The sequence below is a fragment of the Chamaea fasciata genome, unplaced genomic scaffold, assembly GCF_029207755.1.
Source record: "Chamaea fasciata isolate MVZ Bird 193981 ecotype frontalis unplaced genomic scaffold, bChaFas1.0.hap1 SCAF_6, whole genome shotgun sequence".
NCBI lineage: Eukaryota > Metazoa > Chordata > Aves > Passeriformes > Sylviidae > Chamaea > Chamaea fasciata.
Window position 1 is genome coordinate 65,289,755 of NW_027094091.1, and position 15,609 is coordinate 65,305,363.

The 15,609-nt window shown below is 38.3% G+C and overlaps 1 protein-coding gene across 3 annotated transcripts in view; it reads right to left on the reverse strand.

Annotated features, from left to right (window-relative positions):
• The window catches only part of JADE1 (jade family PHD finger 1), a 132,862-nt gene that overhangs the window by 114,146 nt on the left and 3,107 nt on the right, over positions 1-15,609 (reverse strand). For 2 of the 3 annotated variants that reach the window (XM_066186655.1, XM_066186649.1), the window contains exon 1: positions 425-475. The exons of the other annotated variant lie outside the window; for it this stretch is intronic. The gene's annotated coding sequence lies outside the window, so the exon portion shown is untranslated. Of the gene's footprint in view, positions 1-424; positions 476-15,609 lie in introns of those variants that run through there. 3 annotated transcript variants of the gene reach the window in all.

The window sequence follows — 15,609 nt, forward strand, 5'->3', positions numbered from 1 at the left end:
TGGGTGTGAAATTGGGGTGTGACCAAATCCAGAAAGCTCAGACATAAAACTCTTGTCTGTCACTGTGAAGAGCAGGCCCAAAACCTGAAGTTTAATCATGAGTAACTCTACAAAACAAACACAGTAAAAAGAAACCTGTTGCAGCAGCCCTCTTGTTAGAGGGTAGATACAAGCCAAGGCACAGACTTCTTGTTTATCGCAGCATGAAAAGGTTACAGCTCAGCCATCCTGACTCCAGCCATTCACTGACTCTGCCTGCAGCAGCTCCTACTGTAGGTTTCCCTGGCAGCCTCTGACTGCTGGTTATTTCCTGCTGAACTCTGACTGCAGGGATCAGTTTGCAGACTCTGACTGCAGGCTTTTTCCAGGCTAGACTGTGACTGCAGGTTCTAACAACAGGCTCTGACTGCACACCCAGACTGACCTCACAGCAAGGATTTTTCTCTCCTCAGGATCCTTCTTCTTCATAATTCCCTCTCACCACCTAACCCACTCCCTTTTATCACACTTATCTTTGTTGGATATAGCTGTGACTCATTGTCACAGCTGTACTGGTAATTAACACAGCTGTTACTTATCACATCAAGGTCCTCTGTATTCCCTTCTTCTACAAAACCCTTCCAAAAGAAAAAAGATCTGAGGCTAATATAATCCTTCCATATAATTGCTATCATCTCTTACTATTTGTGCACAATTGTTCATATTTAATGCAGTTTAAAATATTTCGTTTACCTACAAAACATCTATGTAAACTAGGTACCAGAAAAACTTGGAATTTTTTTACTCCACAAATTTGGTAGCCTGAGAAAGACAATATATCATTGGTTTGTTTCTGATGCAGTGCTGTCCAAATGACATCATTCTGCTCCCTATCCTGCTCCAATGGGAAGTGAAACAATTTTGATTTATAATGTTTTAAATTCACAGACTTTCATTGGAAATGTAATCTGACATGCTTCTGAATTCTCACTCTGGCTATGCACACACATTATTTTGTCAGTACGGTAAGTTTTTAATTACTATCCTTCCCAAAATAAATGCATCATTCATCAGAAACTAAACAACTAAAACAACACCCAATCTGAATCTAACCTTTTATAATGAAGAAATAAAATATTATCCAGATTAAGAACCACCTTGTTTTCTTAAGTAGATCACAGTTTCCTTCACTGCTTCGCTTTTTTTTTTTTTTTTTTTTTTTTTTTTTTTTGTTTCTGACATGATTTGAAACTCTTTTGCTACAGGAAATGTACCTGCCTTGATTAGATGAGGATTTGGCAGCAAGCTCTACGTTGCTAGGTCTGTCATATCAGATGACACCAAGGCTTAAAACTTTTCAATTCCTTCAGTTACACATTGTAGCAGAGCTCTTCACAACTTCTCACACCTGAATTTTTAAAAAGCCTTGGGGTTTGCTTTCTGCCTGATGCTGAATGAGCACAAAAACTGGCACTTTATTTTGTGGAAGAAACTCAGTTGTTTTTAGAGTAGAAAAAAATTACCCTGGCTTACTTCCATTACTGATGCATGTGTTAAAATAAAATTCACTTTCTTGAGACGTGCCCACAATCCCCATAAAATGCAGGAAATTCAGGCATTTAAACAAGCAAGCTTAACAGACTGACACCCAGACTACCAGTAAAAGATGCCCCACCCCCAAAAAAAAGAAAAAAGAAAGAAAGAAAGAAAAAAAAAATCTAATATATGCTCTCCAGCATCAGTTAGGGGCCTAGCATTATCCAGGATTCTTAGCTACTGGCTCTCTTCTAGAACAACTATGTCACATCAGCCCCTTCGCATAAAAAGAAAAAAAAAAAAAAAAAAGACAGAAAATTCACACTGTTTCCCAGTTTGCAATACTTAGTAACTTTGCTTTTTTAGGGGTAAGGGCTTGTTTGAATTCCTACTCTGGAAAACTTGAAGCTTTGTTTTTTGCTCTTCCATGGTTGATGTGAGTTATCTGTTTCTCAGGATACGCCATCAATGTTTTCTCCTCTCCCTTTGGCTCCAAATATAGAGAACAAGAGATTCGGAGCCTCAGCTCCAGGAAAAAGCCCTGACTAGTGTGCTCTGGGGAGACACATAGAAAAACTTGACACTTATTGTTTCTATTGCTCTTAAGTATCGATGGATCTGGAGCCATTTGCCATTAAAGAAAACCAAAACCACACAAACAAAACAAACAAAATACAAAAAGCCCACCCATAAATCCACAGACCATCATGTAGTATTTCCAAGATTCCTTAATCTATAAGTATGACATCATTTCAAGCTGGTTTTGTGAACATTCTTTATAAATAAACTATTTAATTTCTGACAAAAATACAGACTTGAGAAGGTTATTTTCTCTTTTTCTAAGAATGGAAAGACTTGCTTGTCAGACTCAGAAAGATTTTAAAATGCTAATCCACTAATCCACTCTTGGAACATATAGCTGACACTGACAGAATGTTTTATGATGTGATCTCTCGCACTTACTTCCAGCTAAGATTAATAGAGTCCTCACCTCCCCTTTGGCCTCCAGATCTTATTCCAGCAGGAAATCACACCTTAAAGTAACTGATCCTGCCAAGTACCTCATCAGTTTCCACTAAGAGGGAAAGTGGAAGGCACGTTCCATCATAGATCTTCCCAAATGTGTTGAAGTGAAAGACAAAAAAAAATGAGATATGTTCATCTTGTTCATCTACACCTGTATCTTCTATTGTTATAATGAATATCCTTTATCTTTAGATAATATACATGCAAGAAGTTGGTCTACTCTGAAGTTTTTAGGAGTTTCCTGTTGTATGTTTATTCTTGTATTGCCACAGCCAAATTTCATTAGACTTGTATTTTAAAATATCATCCTAATATATATGCTGGAATACTCTACACAGATAAATTTCTGGGCATTACTGCTCAGTACAGTACAGTGCACAGTGCATTTCTCTGAAATGCACCTAATTCCAGAAATATTAATGTAATTATTAAAGCGGGTTTTTAAAGCAATGTATTAAAGGGAGGAAAAAAGCCCAGTTGGAGAAAGATTTTACAACAGATGAGTGAAAGTTGTCGAGGGCTCTCTTCTCATCAGGCCAGACCCAGTGATAGGACGTATTCAATGCCATGTGGGACTGCCAATTTCAAGCATGGTATGACAATGCAGACAGTCACGTGCTCAATCAAGGTTTTGCATTATCTGGAAAGTGATATCAAACCTGTATTTTGTAGGCTTTTTTTCCTTTTTCAACCAGTAACATTGCCCGGATATAACTAATTTCTTGTTCTACTCTGTGAGTTATTATTCTAGATTTCCAAGGGGAAAGGAGTGGGATTTTTCTCTACAGGGTTGCTCTAAGAAAACACCTGCATTTAGAGTAAGAAATTTTACAGAGCTATGAGATATTGTCCAGGGTGCAAGTGGAAATATTAAGTTATATCCCATCCGTGACTGAAATGAATGTATTTTAAATTTCTGTTTCACTTTTGCACATATGGAATACGTTAAATATAATTCTCAGTGCCTGTAGACTTCCTTAAAACCTGAGATGAATTTACCATCAGAAGAAAGAGCTGTGCAGTCACACAGAGTCATTACTTTTAGTCTTATTCCACATTTTAGCCTGCAATCTAGTGAGCATTTTTGTTATCACCACAGAGGATCAGACATGAAGAAAGCATCTCAAACAATAATCCCATAACCTCTAACTTACTTCCATGCACACCTGATTTTCAGATACCCAGACTTTTGCCAGGGCACCATATTTTAGTAACAACATCAGAAAATGTTTTCCAGTTTTATAGAACTTTAAAAAGGATAGGAAAAGATGTAGAACAGAATAATCATGTCCTCCCAATGACCGTTGTCCTTAGCTAATTTTTCAGATTTGAGATAAGAACACTATGGGATTTTGATAGATTATTGGGTTATTTCAAACAAGTTTTGGCAGATAAGACATAATTTAGCTGTGCCACGAAGGTAATTCTGCCTGGGGGATCTTCACTGTTTCTAGACTGCCCCCACACTGAAATGTTAGATGTTTTGACTGGCTTTTGATCCAAGAAGACATTTGGTTTTGATCTAGACCTTCAACCTCTGAAACAAATGATGCTGTTTACATGTTTAAAGCTCCTTCAGACCAATTACGGGAAATATGCAACATCCTTCAATGCAATCACAACAGGTTTCTAAGGATTACTATGAGGCACAATGTGAAAAATAGGTATTTATATAGAAATCAAATCGTTATTTGCTGTGACTGAATTTAAGCTTGATATGAGCTTTGGCTCATATACAGGACATGCTGTTATTTTGTCTTTTTCATTCAGACCACAACTCTTCCTGCTCTGACTCAGAAGCATATACAGTTGGGCATTGTCACACTGATTCTGCCAACAAGTTTCAGAGTAATCTGCAGTACAATTTGCAAAATATAAATTTTTTTATTACTGAAGCCTATGGATAATTCTTCAAGAACAATTTAGGGTTTTTTTTTCTGATTGTCACTGGCTGAGATTATTCCTCCTTGGTTACCACTGATTTTACAAAAACCTTAAATTATTTGTCTTTAAAATTATTTTCTGTTGCATTGCCATGAAAATAAATTATCCTATTATTCCTTAGTATATAATATATACTCATTATCTTCCTCATTTGCCTGCTTAAATCTGTAGTGTACTAACATTTGTTCTGTTTTTATACTTCAGTTTCTATACCAACAGTATTTTAAAGTCCAAGATTGTTCTTTGCAATATCCAACAGCCTCAGAGGCAGGAACTGAAGTACTTTATATTTATTAGGTTCAGAATTCCTGTTTGAGCTACATCCATGAAACAAAACTGTATGCACGTGTTTGTGGCCATGACAGAACAAGAGATCCTGTAAAGTTTTAGTGATCACTTCAGTGTCTAAGTTCTCTATTAATTACCATTGGCTTTCTCTTGCTCTTTATAAAGGAACCTTGCTTCACAAGGTATGGAAAAACAGCAAACCCAAGCAGGACACTAAATTCATCTCAGGGCTCTGCTGACATCAGAAACCACTCAATCTTTGCTCAAGAGACTCTTCACATATTTATAACCCTGTCATTTACAGCTTCTTTCCATTTACTCCCTGCATGGGTGACCTACCAAATGTAGCACAGCAGCCAATATGCATCCCTTATACACTGACTGCAGGCTGCCTGATGTCAGTACCCACACTCCAATCAGGCCTGAAAATACCCTGGACAAAAATATTTATTGTGGAGCAAAAATGAGAGGAGCTGCCTTTTAAATACTATCCACAGACACAAAACTATTGGAGGGAGAGCCTGACAAGATACAAGCAAGACTTCAAAGACGAGAACAATATTTGGGGTTTGCACAGACACTGCTGCTTTTCTTAATTTATTTCCCTCGGTTACATAAAAACAGAATAATTTTCTAATCTTATCCATAGAAGAATCCATTATTATTCATGTTGAATAAAATCTTGTTTTTAAATGGGTTTGACAGAACAGTTTCTCTTAACACTTGTTCAGAAGTAAGCTAGGCCTTAGAGCAGGAATAAATCAAATGCCACTGGACCTTTTTTGTACTCTGTTTGGAGTAAGATTTTTCTAGATTGTTCATTGTATTAAAACACTCTTTAGTTAAAATAATCCCACTCCCATTTCATTGCAGTCAGCCTTTCTGCTTCAAAGCTAGTTTAATTCCTTTGGTTTCTGCTTGTACCCTCTTTGACACAAAGTTGCCCACAAAAAAGATGATTAAAGGATACCAAATAGTCCTCCAGCTCTGTTAAGAGATTAATTCAAGGGAAGGCCAGGAGGCAGCAGCTGCAGGACCATGCAGGAGCAAGCCTCCAAACTGAAATAATTAGCAACCAGTTCATGACTCTGTGTTATGCTGTCTCTTCAGTCTGTGCTTCATTCATAAATAGATGGACTATTGGATGGACTGTTAATATTCATGAAAAAAAAATTTTCAAAACTAACTTCTAACCTCATAACCAAATAGTAACTGGACAAATCTTAGTGAAAATATATTTGAAACAGATCTCTGGATTTAAGTGTAAGAAATATGGAACCTAACATCATAAACCTTGAATAGACTTTTAAAAATTATTTTAGGATTTGAAAAACCCAGTTTTGCAATGACATTTGACAATCCTTACTAAATTGGCCCCTACTGTGCACAGGAGAAGACTTAAAAGATTAGGACTGCTTGGTTTAGAAAAAGATGAAAGAAAATCTGGCCTCAGAAATATAAATATCATATTTTATTTTTATTCATAAGGCAAGAACAAATGGACAACCATAATTATGACAGATGAACATAAGCCTGTAAGCTTTGTGCTGACCTGTAAACTCACTTCTGTGACCATTATTATCTCCGAAAAGCTTCTAATTTTGTTCATTCTTTCCTTCTGCATTTTTCCACTTTGAATAAATACACATACAATAGTGAAGTCTTTCCATTCAGCAAGAACATATTAATGAGAAGTATGCCAAAAGTGGAAATTTTAGTAATTAATTTGCGTTCACTCTAGAAAAGGAGGCTGCCTACAAACCCCAGAAAACTGCTTCTCCTTGTTTGCAGTTGTTGTGAAAAGGCAAAATTGAGGTAGGCAATGGGTCTCATGACTTCTGGAAGTGCTGGAGAACTTTGAAAGAGAAATTAGATTTTTCCTTTTGCTAGACAGAGCATGGATTTTTCCACACTGATGTCTCTGTAATAACCTATCATCTGAGGTCAGGATTAAGGGTGTACTACAAAACTCGCTAAACTATAACTAACCCATGGGCTTAGTAAATTTTGTGAACCCTCATAGGAAGAGTTTGGTATGCAGATGCTTATTAATCTTGTTTTGTTTAGCTAAAAAACTATGGCTGATTTGAAAACAACTTTCTAAATCTGTAAATTCCAGTTTTACTTGCAACCTCCCCCCTGAAGGAGTTTATTAATCAGCCACATCACAGAACATGGTAAAATGCAGAACAGAATGCATTAACAGAACACTGTAGGATTAATATTCCTCAGACAGAAAGAATGGAAGTTGTCAGAGTCCAAAAGTGGGCTCTGCTATGGCCCCTGTAATACCTTTTGTGTTCTCTTCCCATGTCCAGTAAAGAGCTCAGAACAAATCAGAAACACGTCATGTGTATTCCTTGTCTTCTAGAGGAAAATAGTTCCCTATATATTTAAGGGAACAAATACAACCAAAACAATATCCTGGACACCTCTGGAAAGATTTGCAGCTGTTGTAATGTAACGTACTAAGGAGCAGAGTCTTTTTGGTTCTTGTAAATGAGATAGTCATAATTTACACCTGCACAATAAAAACCCAACACTGGCAAATGCAAATAAAAGAAAATAACCAACTGATACTCTGGTTGTAAGAAAGGATAGGACAAAGGCAGTGTTATAAAGACAGCTTTTGAGGCCTGATCAAGCACACAGTATTAAAATAAACACCCAGCTCTAAGAAACCCTATGTTATGCTCCAACTAGAAATATGCTGAGAGTCACAGCTTATAGAGAAAGGAAAAGGAGGAGCTCATTCAGTGGTTCTGTGTTACTCAGCTCTTTACCCTTACAGAGGAAGGTGAATCCCTAAGATATCAGCCAACTATGTAAAGTAGGAACCATGCAAATTCTGCTGGAGTGGGGTCCAGAGATGAGCTGAATGCTTCCTGCATTCATTTTCTGCAGACACCTGATTTTAACTCGAAGTCCCATGGAGCCTAAATATTGGACTCTGTTTTCAGGTCTGGGAAGTACTGAGGTTACCAATTGAGGTACAAATTTATGGTGGCCCTAGATAAAACAAACAAAAAAATAAATCCAAACTTGAAAACAGTTTCTGTAGCAGAAAAGATTCAGTTACATTGTATCCTCAAAACATTGACATTCTCTTTTTCTATAATAATCACTGCAGCAGGAAAGAACTGAGATATTCTAACTTTAAACTCTATTACTAAAACCAGACCTCTTGTTGAAGAGAAGCTGCTAGAGTTTACTACCACAGCAACCTCAGCAGTGGCAATTTTAGACAGAAAATAATGAAGACCTGAAATGTGCAAAACCCTGGAAAGGATTATAAAGGCAACTGTTGTACCACAGCATGCAGTAGTTATTATACGGTTATTTCACCATGCACAAAGTATCTTAGACACACTTCTGAAACTTTCTAGGGTAAAATTTATTTATGCAGATAGAAAAAATAAAGCATCTGATTATTTTCTTTTTAAAGCTGGATTTAGGCTGGTGTTACAAAAGTCATTCTCTATTTATGCCTCCCCAGCCTATGCTGAAGCAGGGCACCCCTAGGCAAATTATAGGCTATCATGTAATTGTACACTGTATCATAATGTATTCACTCTAGAAGGCAAAATTAAAGATACATTTACTTTCACGGGAAGAAAAAAGCCAGTAATGATGGTGAACATTTTAGAAGCCTTTGTTTGCTAAGAACAGAGAATTAAAAGGCTTTTAGCAAATGGACTTTTTCTAACTGGTAAAAGTATTCCATTGATATTCTCCACACTTACAACCCCAACAGTGGTAGCAATAATGGAAGTGATGTTAGAATTAGGGTTCAAGGCACTGAGGCTCAAATTGCTGTCATCATCAAGGGGAAATGCTGCAACTACTCACAGATTCTCAATCAGTCAGCTGGCCTGATTCAGTCTGATGACCCATCAAGACTGGATAATGAACTTAAGCAGGATTTTCTGGAAATGCTTTGTGTATAAATTCTTAATATGACATCTGGAACACACTGGTCAGATCTTGTCCTCTTTACATTTAGATTTTAATTACTTTTTGTACTACCTTATGCCGTTTGACAAAAGACATATTTAATAATCAAAAGGTGTAACTTCATGGAGGTTTGCTTTAGTATAAACCCAAGAATGAGATCTAAGAGGACAACTCACAAGAGGTAATATTCACAATGCCCCCAGCTGTCTCAGGGTCACAACGAAAATTAGCTAAAACTTTCCACCCAGCAGGTTTCTGTTCCTCGTTCTAGTAGGTAATTAATTTAAATACTAATAAATGCTCATAAACTTTTATCTTTTTCCTGTTGCTGGAATAACAAATCAACTCCCAGTATTATTCAAAGGATACTTCACTTATCAGCAAAGGCCAGGAATATTTCAATTCTACATTTCAGTTCATGTTTATTTCCAGTAATAGCATCAACTACACTTCTTAATAAACTAAATTGTACAAAACTGGCATTTACCCTTGAAAATATGCAATTCCCATATGCAGCCACTGGATGGACTTACAGAACCAGTGAAACCTTTTGACTGTAGACAAGATGCACAATTAAGTGAGCTACTGGCAAGTAATTTCCCTTCTGGCCAGGAGAAGCTTTCTGCAAAAGAGGGTTTAAGCCTAAAAAAAGCAAGGTACAAGCAGGAATTTTAGCTTCTCCTTTTCAGTTGAGTACTTGTTTTTCAATACATTAGTTTAAGAACAACTAAGTTGTTGAAATGAACCAGAGTGGTAAGAAAATTGGTTTGTAGAACATACAGGTCAGTTCCAAATGTGATTATTTGGCATTAAGATTTTAGGCTAAAAGCACTAAAAATTGTACTGAAAAGAAGCTAGGGGTTTTTTCATAGCTCAGTTTGCAAACAGAAGCAGATCATAGTTATTTAAAATACTGCTTAATTTTTTAAAATTTATAATACTTTAAAATGCTCATGTTCTTTAAGAATTAAGATAGAACAGTATTTCCTTAAGCTCCCTTAGCATTTTCTGGAATAGGAACCTACTACTCTACACAGAAAGTGTAAAACAAGCCCTGCATCAAGAGTATGGTCATCCATGAATATAAAAACTCTATTTCCTTTTTTACTGCAGGTGTTAAAATTACTCCTGAGTATTTTGCGTGTATTATGTTTAACTACATTACAATTAATTTAATGCACTTTTCTAGTCCAGTTACCATTTCAGTGTATACAACAGTGATAAAATACAAATGTGATTCCATTCAGTGTTCTTTCGTTGTGCAGGTAAGAGCAGCAGGAGGTATCAGCTGTAGCAGGAAAACTCAGTAAATTCTCCTCCAAGGAAGCAAATGGGGTTGCTGTGGGGAGAACCAAGAGAAGCTGGGGAAGGAAAGTATAAATGTATGAGCTCAGGAGATGAAGAGCTGTTGCACCAACCTCCCCATACCTGCAGTTCTCCATCTGTGGGCAGTGACAATAACAAGCATGGCCCTTTCATTCCCCCTCTGCAGACACACTCAGTTACAGGACCTAAAAGGGGATCGTGTGGTTTTGTCATTTTGTCTGTCTGCCCTCACCCTATTCTGTCCCGAACAACTCAGAATGGCACCAAACCTAACTCCGCATGCCTGGGTTTCTTTTGTCTTTGTGTTCTGAAGGTCATATGCAAAGTCTGTGTAGTGAGTGAATGTCCTCTGACTCTTTCTTTAATTGCATGGGATAGTCTTACTGGGTACCTATTATAGCCAGGATGAATGAGAGACAGTGAGAAAAAGGCACAGGCAAGGAAGGCTGGGTCAGGTTCAGTGCTGCTGTCTATTGCTTTCAGTCCTCTTCTGGAACAAGGCATGAAAGGAGACTGCAGACATTTGTCAACTAACAACCCCTTCCCAGCCTAATTCATTTCTTCACTGTGTGTAACAGCAACTCCGTGGATAATAAAACACCTGCAGAAAAATCTCTCTGGATCTCACTGGTTTTGCTGCTTTTTAGCATGTTCTTTAAATACCTGTATTTTTCAGAAAACAGGGCCCAAAGAAACTAACTGAGCAGCCACATTTAAAGTTATGTGTGCACTTTAACCCCATTCTAAGTCAGGGGCTGATATCCACGAATTAATTGCCTACAATGATCACACAAATCATGGAACAGAATGGAATGACACCTCTTACACTTAAAGTAATCATGGTGCCCGTCACTGGACACAAAATGCATGCAGTGTGTCCCTGGCATGCCAGGACTCCTGAATGCCATATGCTGTCCTGACCTCAGATGGGGGAATACCATCTGGCATAAAAGCCCTACAGTTGGCACTGCAGACTGCAGGCTGCAGGCTCCTCTCTCTTCCACCCCACTTCTCACCCTGCCCCTCTTGACAATTACAGAAACAGCAATCTTGCAGGAATGAAGTCAGGCTACAGGAATATTGAATGCCTGAGTCAGATACTAGGAATGGGGCTGGAAACTCCAGAGCAGCCTGATACATATCATTGCCTAAAAGCAAAATTGTGACAAATCAGGTTCTTCTGTACCATTCACTAGGCAATGAGATCCCTTCCCTGTTCTCCCTACTATACACAGTGTCATGTCACAGGTGTGCACTTCCCTGCTAAAATCTTCTCAGGAAACATCATACCTCAGCCAGGAATGCTTTCCCCTGTGAAGCCCCTGAGCATAACTTTCTATTCTTGGCTTGTTCTGACCTCCTTTAATTTCTTGACCTTGTTCTGGAACTAGGTGTTGGTCCACTTTTAACCACGCCAGACCAACCAAGCAGCAATCTTCCCATACCAGTGTCAATTTGGAAAGCCTTTGCTAAGCTGCTGCACTGGGAATCTTCCACCTAACAGAGATTAGGTCACAGACTTCCTTCCAGGGTAGGTGGCACCAGGAGCTGCCAGCTCCAAGCTAGGACAGTGAAATGGGTGGGGCAGCATTCAAATATGACACAGGGAGATGTAGACAGAGCCTATGGAATTAGTGGTATCACTAATCTAACCACCTACATAAGCAAATCAGGTGAATCATCTGCCTTACTGGTCTATCAAGCCTCCGGCACACACATGATACTGTGCATATAATGGGGGACTGGCTCACATGAATTAAATTTTTAAAGTGCTTCTAAATTGCATGTTACAATTCAAGTTGCTTAGAGACACAAGCTCAGTTTGGGAGTGGTCCTCCTTCAGACAGAAAATCTCAGCAATTTCTTATTCTGCATGAACCACTGAACGCCAAACTGTTTATTCCCATGAACAGAATATTTGTCTAAAATTCTAAAACCAAAGAATTGCAGAATAATTTCATTTTTCTACTGCTATGCCAATTTTTTTCAATCTACTCCAGCTGGAAAATATGAAGTAAGTACCTATACCTATAATGCTGCTTTAATGTAGAGTTCTGTCAGGCAATTAGCTGTTAAGTTCACAAATTACAAAGCTGATGCAAAGCTCGGAATCTTTAAACTGACAGATTGTCTGGTAAATTGGTTTCTTTGCGTTGGATGCACCACTAAAATCATCCAAATTAGTAACCAATCAGTTCCTGTTACTGTACACCTGAAAGCGCAGTAGCAAATCTGTCCTGTTACAGCCAAATGACAAATATCAGGAGAACAGTTGCCAAGGCTGCCTGGTTTGTCTGTGTTGAGGCCTGTGGATTCCCACCTGTTCTGTGCAATGCCACTGCGTATATTAAGTCACAGCACAGGCTAAGCACAGCTTGGAACGCTGCAAGCGCGGACAACATATGACATTCAATATGAATTCTCCTCACTTAATTAACATTGTGTGCTTTCTTTGACACACACGCAAAAAAATTTAGTAGCACATCCTTAAAATTTAGAGATTTGGCTTTGATTTCTCTTTGCCCATTCCTGAGTGCCACTCTGAGGGAGTACCAAGATAACAGTGCTCACAGTGTTCAACCCGACATTTGAAATGTCTAACCCTCATGCCAAATTATTTTTTGAAAGTCCAGAGTGCTTACATACACTCATGCTGATAGGTATTTCTTATCTCCTGACATTTCAGATTAGCTTTTTAAAGGTACAAACACTACCAGGACATGTTTCCATGTGTTCTGTAACACATTTCTACACAGTTCAGACTTTAATTTCTGATACCACATACACATAGCCTTTTCTCATTGAAAGCAAATTCCCATGCAAATGTGAAGGAAAAAGAAGAAATTTGAAAAGAAAAATAATAATTTGCAACTCCTGAAAAACAGATGAAAAAAACTGATAAACCTTCTATCCCGGAGAACAGCTCCTTTTATTTATGCATAATCAAATTCCAAAGGCAGAAGGTGGTTAGAATGGATTTGTCACCCCACTGTCTAATGTGTATCCAGAGCTGACCAATTTAATTCATAGCCACAATGAAGCAGGTCCTGATCCAGTGTAACCTGACCCTTATTTTTCTGCTCTTCAGTGACTCCTTATCCTATGTCCCTGCTATCCATGCCTGACTTTGACCCTCACTGCTTTACAATGAGGTATGCCTTTTTATCCATCAGTACTTTATTTAAACTCATGAAAATCAGATGTGGAAGTGTGTTGCACAGTGTATTTGCCCTTAGAAATGCGAGTCTCGCCGATTATGCTGATATGCAGATTGCAGGCTGTAAATCCACCCTCATTAGCCAGCCAACCCAACCCTAACAGGGGAATGGATTCCTTGAAAAGGAGTGGGCAGGACAATGCAAGGTACTAATTTCACGTACCAATATGCATTGGTATGTACCAATATATATTCTAATTTCACGTACCAGGATGCATTTCCTTTTCTGCCCTTCAGAGCCTCTGGATGAGCTCAGAGCCAATGATGACTCTAAAAATCAGTGGAATGGTCTTTATAGGTACATTTGAGACAAATATTGATGGAAATGGCGGCCACAATTACAGAGGGAAAAGGTACATTCAAGTGCATGGTAATTAAAGAGGAATAAAGTGGTTTAGCATAAATTGTAAAAATCAGTACTAAGAGAACAGAGAAGTGTACTGTGACCTTTCTTTGTAAGATGCTGTTCTTGCATTAAGTGACTGCTAAATATAGCAGCATTCTGTAGCCAGACTACTTAGATAAACTGGAGTGGCAATGCTATTTCATCTAAAAATAGAGAAACACTTCTCCCCTGAAATACCTAGAGCCTGTACCTGTGGTCTCACAGGCAGCTGAAGGCAATGTGTTTGCACAGTCACGGACGGCAGCAGTCCTGTCCTGTCCTCCATCTCTGTTTGTAAGGATCTGCTCATGGTGGTAACACTCCAATTTACAAAATGATATTCAGCCTTGGTCAGAGGCAGGAAATTTTGCTATATTTCTTCCTTGGCCAAATGCAGTTGAACACAAACCTCTCTGAGGTATGCTCTGATCATCAGGCTAACATTTGCTCTTGGATGAGGGCTGGAGCAAAGGGAATGGTCAGGCACTGGTGGTACTTGAAGTTGTGCTACTTGAAGGGAAAACAGAATTCCAAGCTCATTGGGCAAGATGGAAAGCATGACAGTACTCCTCTAATGTAAAAAGAAACAAAGAAGGAACTCATCCTCATGACATGATGCCCAAGTGTAGGTATGGGAAACACAGTGCAACAGATGAACAAGGGGAAAAAAAAGATTTAGTTTTCTCACGTGTGAGCTGCTAATTACTGTCAACTAAAATCAAAGCAAAAACCCCAACACAAACCACAGATTTGTCCTCTAAAATTTTAAGTCTGTTTTTTTTTTCATACATCTAGGTGGAACCTGAATGCTTATTATTAATTTAATTTGCTTTATTAATTATTATATTATTAATTTAATTTACTTCATGTTCATTTACTTTATCAACAGTGCAGTTCCTACTGCAAGGTAACACTCATGCAGAAGCCACAATTTCCATCTCTGCAAAGTTATGTGAATAATGATGAACAATGACAGGTATTTCTAAAATGTAGCTTATATTGTTGTCCACACAAATTGGATTTGTTACCCAGTGTGCAACAAGCCTGTAATTACACACTCGAAAGAGATGTTGATTATTTATTTCAGACTTGCACAAGCCTGGGTGCTCAGTGGCATTCCACAAATGAAGCACACCAACTACCAAAACTTCTTTACAATTTACACATTTCAGCAAACAAGGGGATGAGCGTTCATTGGTTATAAGGAACATAGTTCTCTTATTCATTAGTATTCTATCTTCTATTGGTTGATGATTCTCTCACTTCTAATGCTAATTAATCTGCATGCTCAGTCTTTCTCTTTTTTTGGGTCGGTGTGTTTCTTGGATTGGTGGTCTACAAATTGGTGGCCCCAGATCTACCCCTGCCAGAATTTCCTTTGACCCAGCTGGAGCTGATTATGGCACAATTGCTCTGTTGGCTTTATTAGTTTCTTCCTTATTTTGTGGGTTCTGCCAAACATCCTCATAGCCCCTAAATTCTGTGTTCTTTGTGTCATCTGTGAATGGTACATCCTTCTATCCCAGCTTTGTTAACCTCCCCCTAAGCCTGAGATCACTGAAGCATGTCCAGCCCTTAACAAGGCAATTCTACAACAGGTAATTTGTCTTTCTAACACCTGGACATCACTTAGATCTTGTTAGCTGCTACCTGCTTCAGAGATTAAATCTCCTTTCTTGCTGTTTAGGCTTGACAGTATACAAAGATCACACATACAAGAACATGCTCTCTTAAGCAAATTTTATACATTCCACATTTTGCAACCATCAGACTTTTTGAAAAGGTACAGACATCGCTGTTTCTATTTTTGGGTTCCTCTCCCCTGAATTGTAGAAAAGAGTGATGAGGCTCCAGAGCAATTTCTACTTTTTTTCCCTTCCTTTGGGCTAAAATGATTGCCTTTCCTTTTCAAGATGCTTCCAATTATTAATCCCAAGGGAAAGAGAATTGCTGT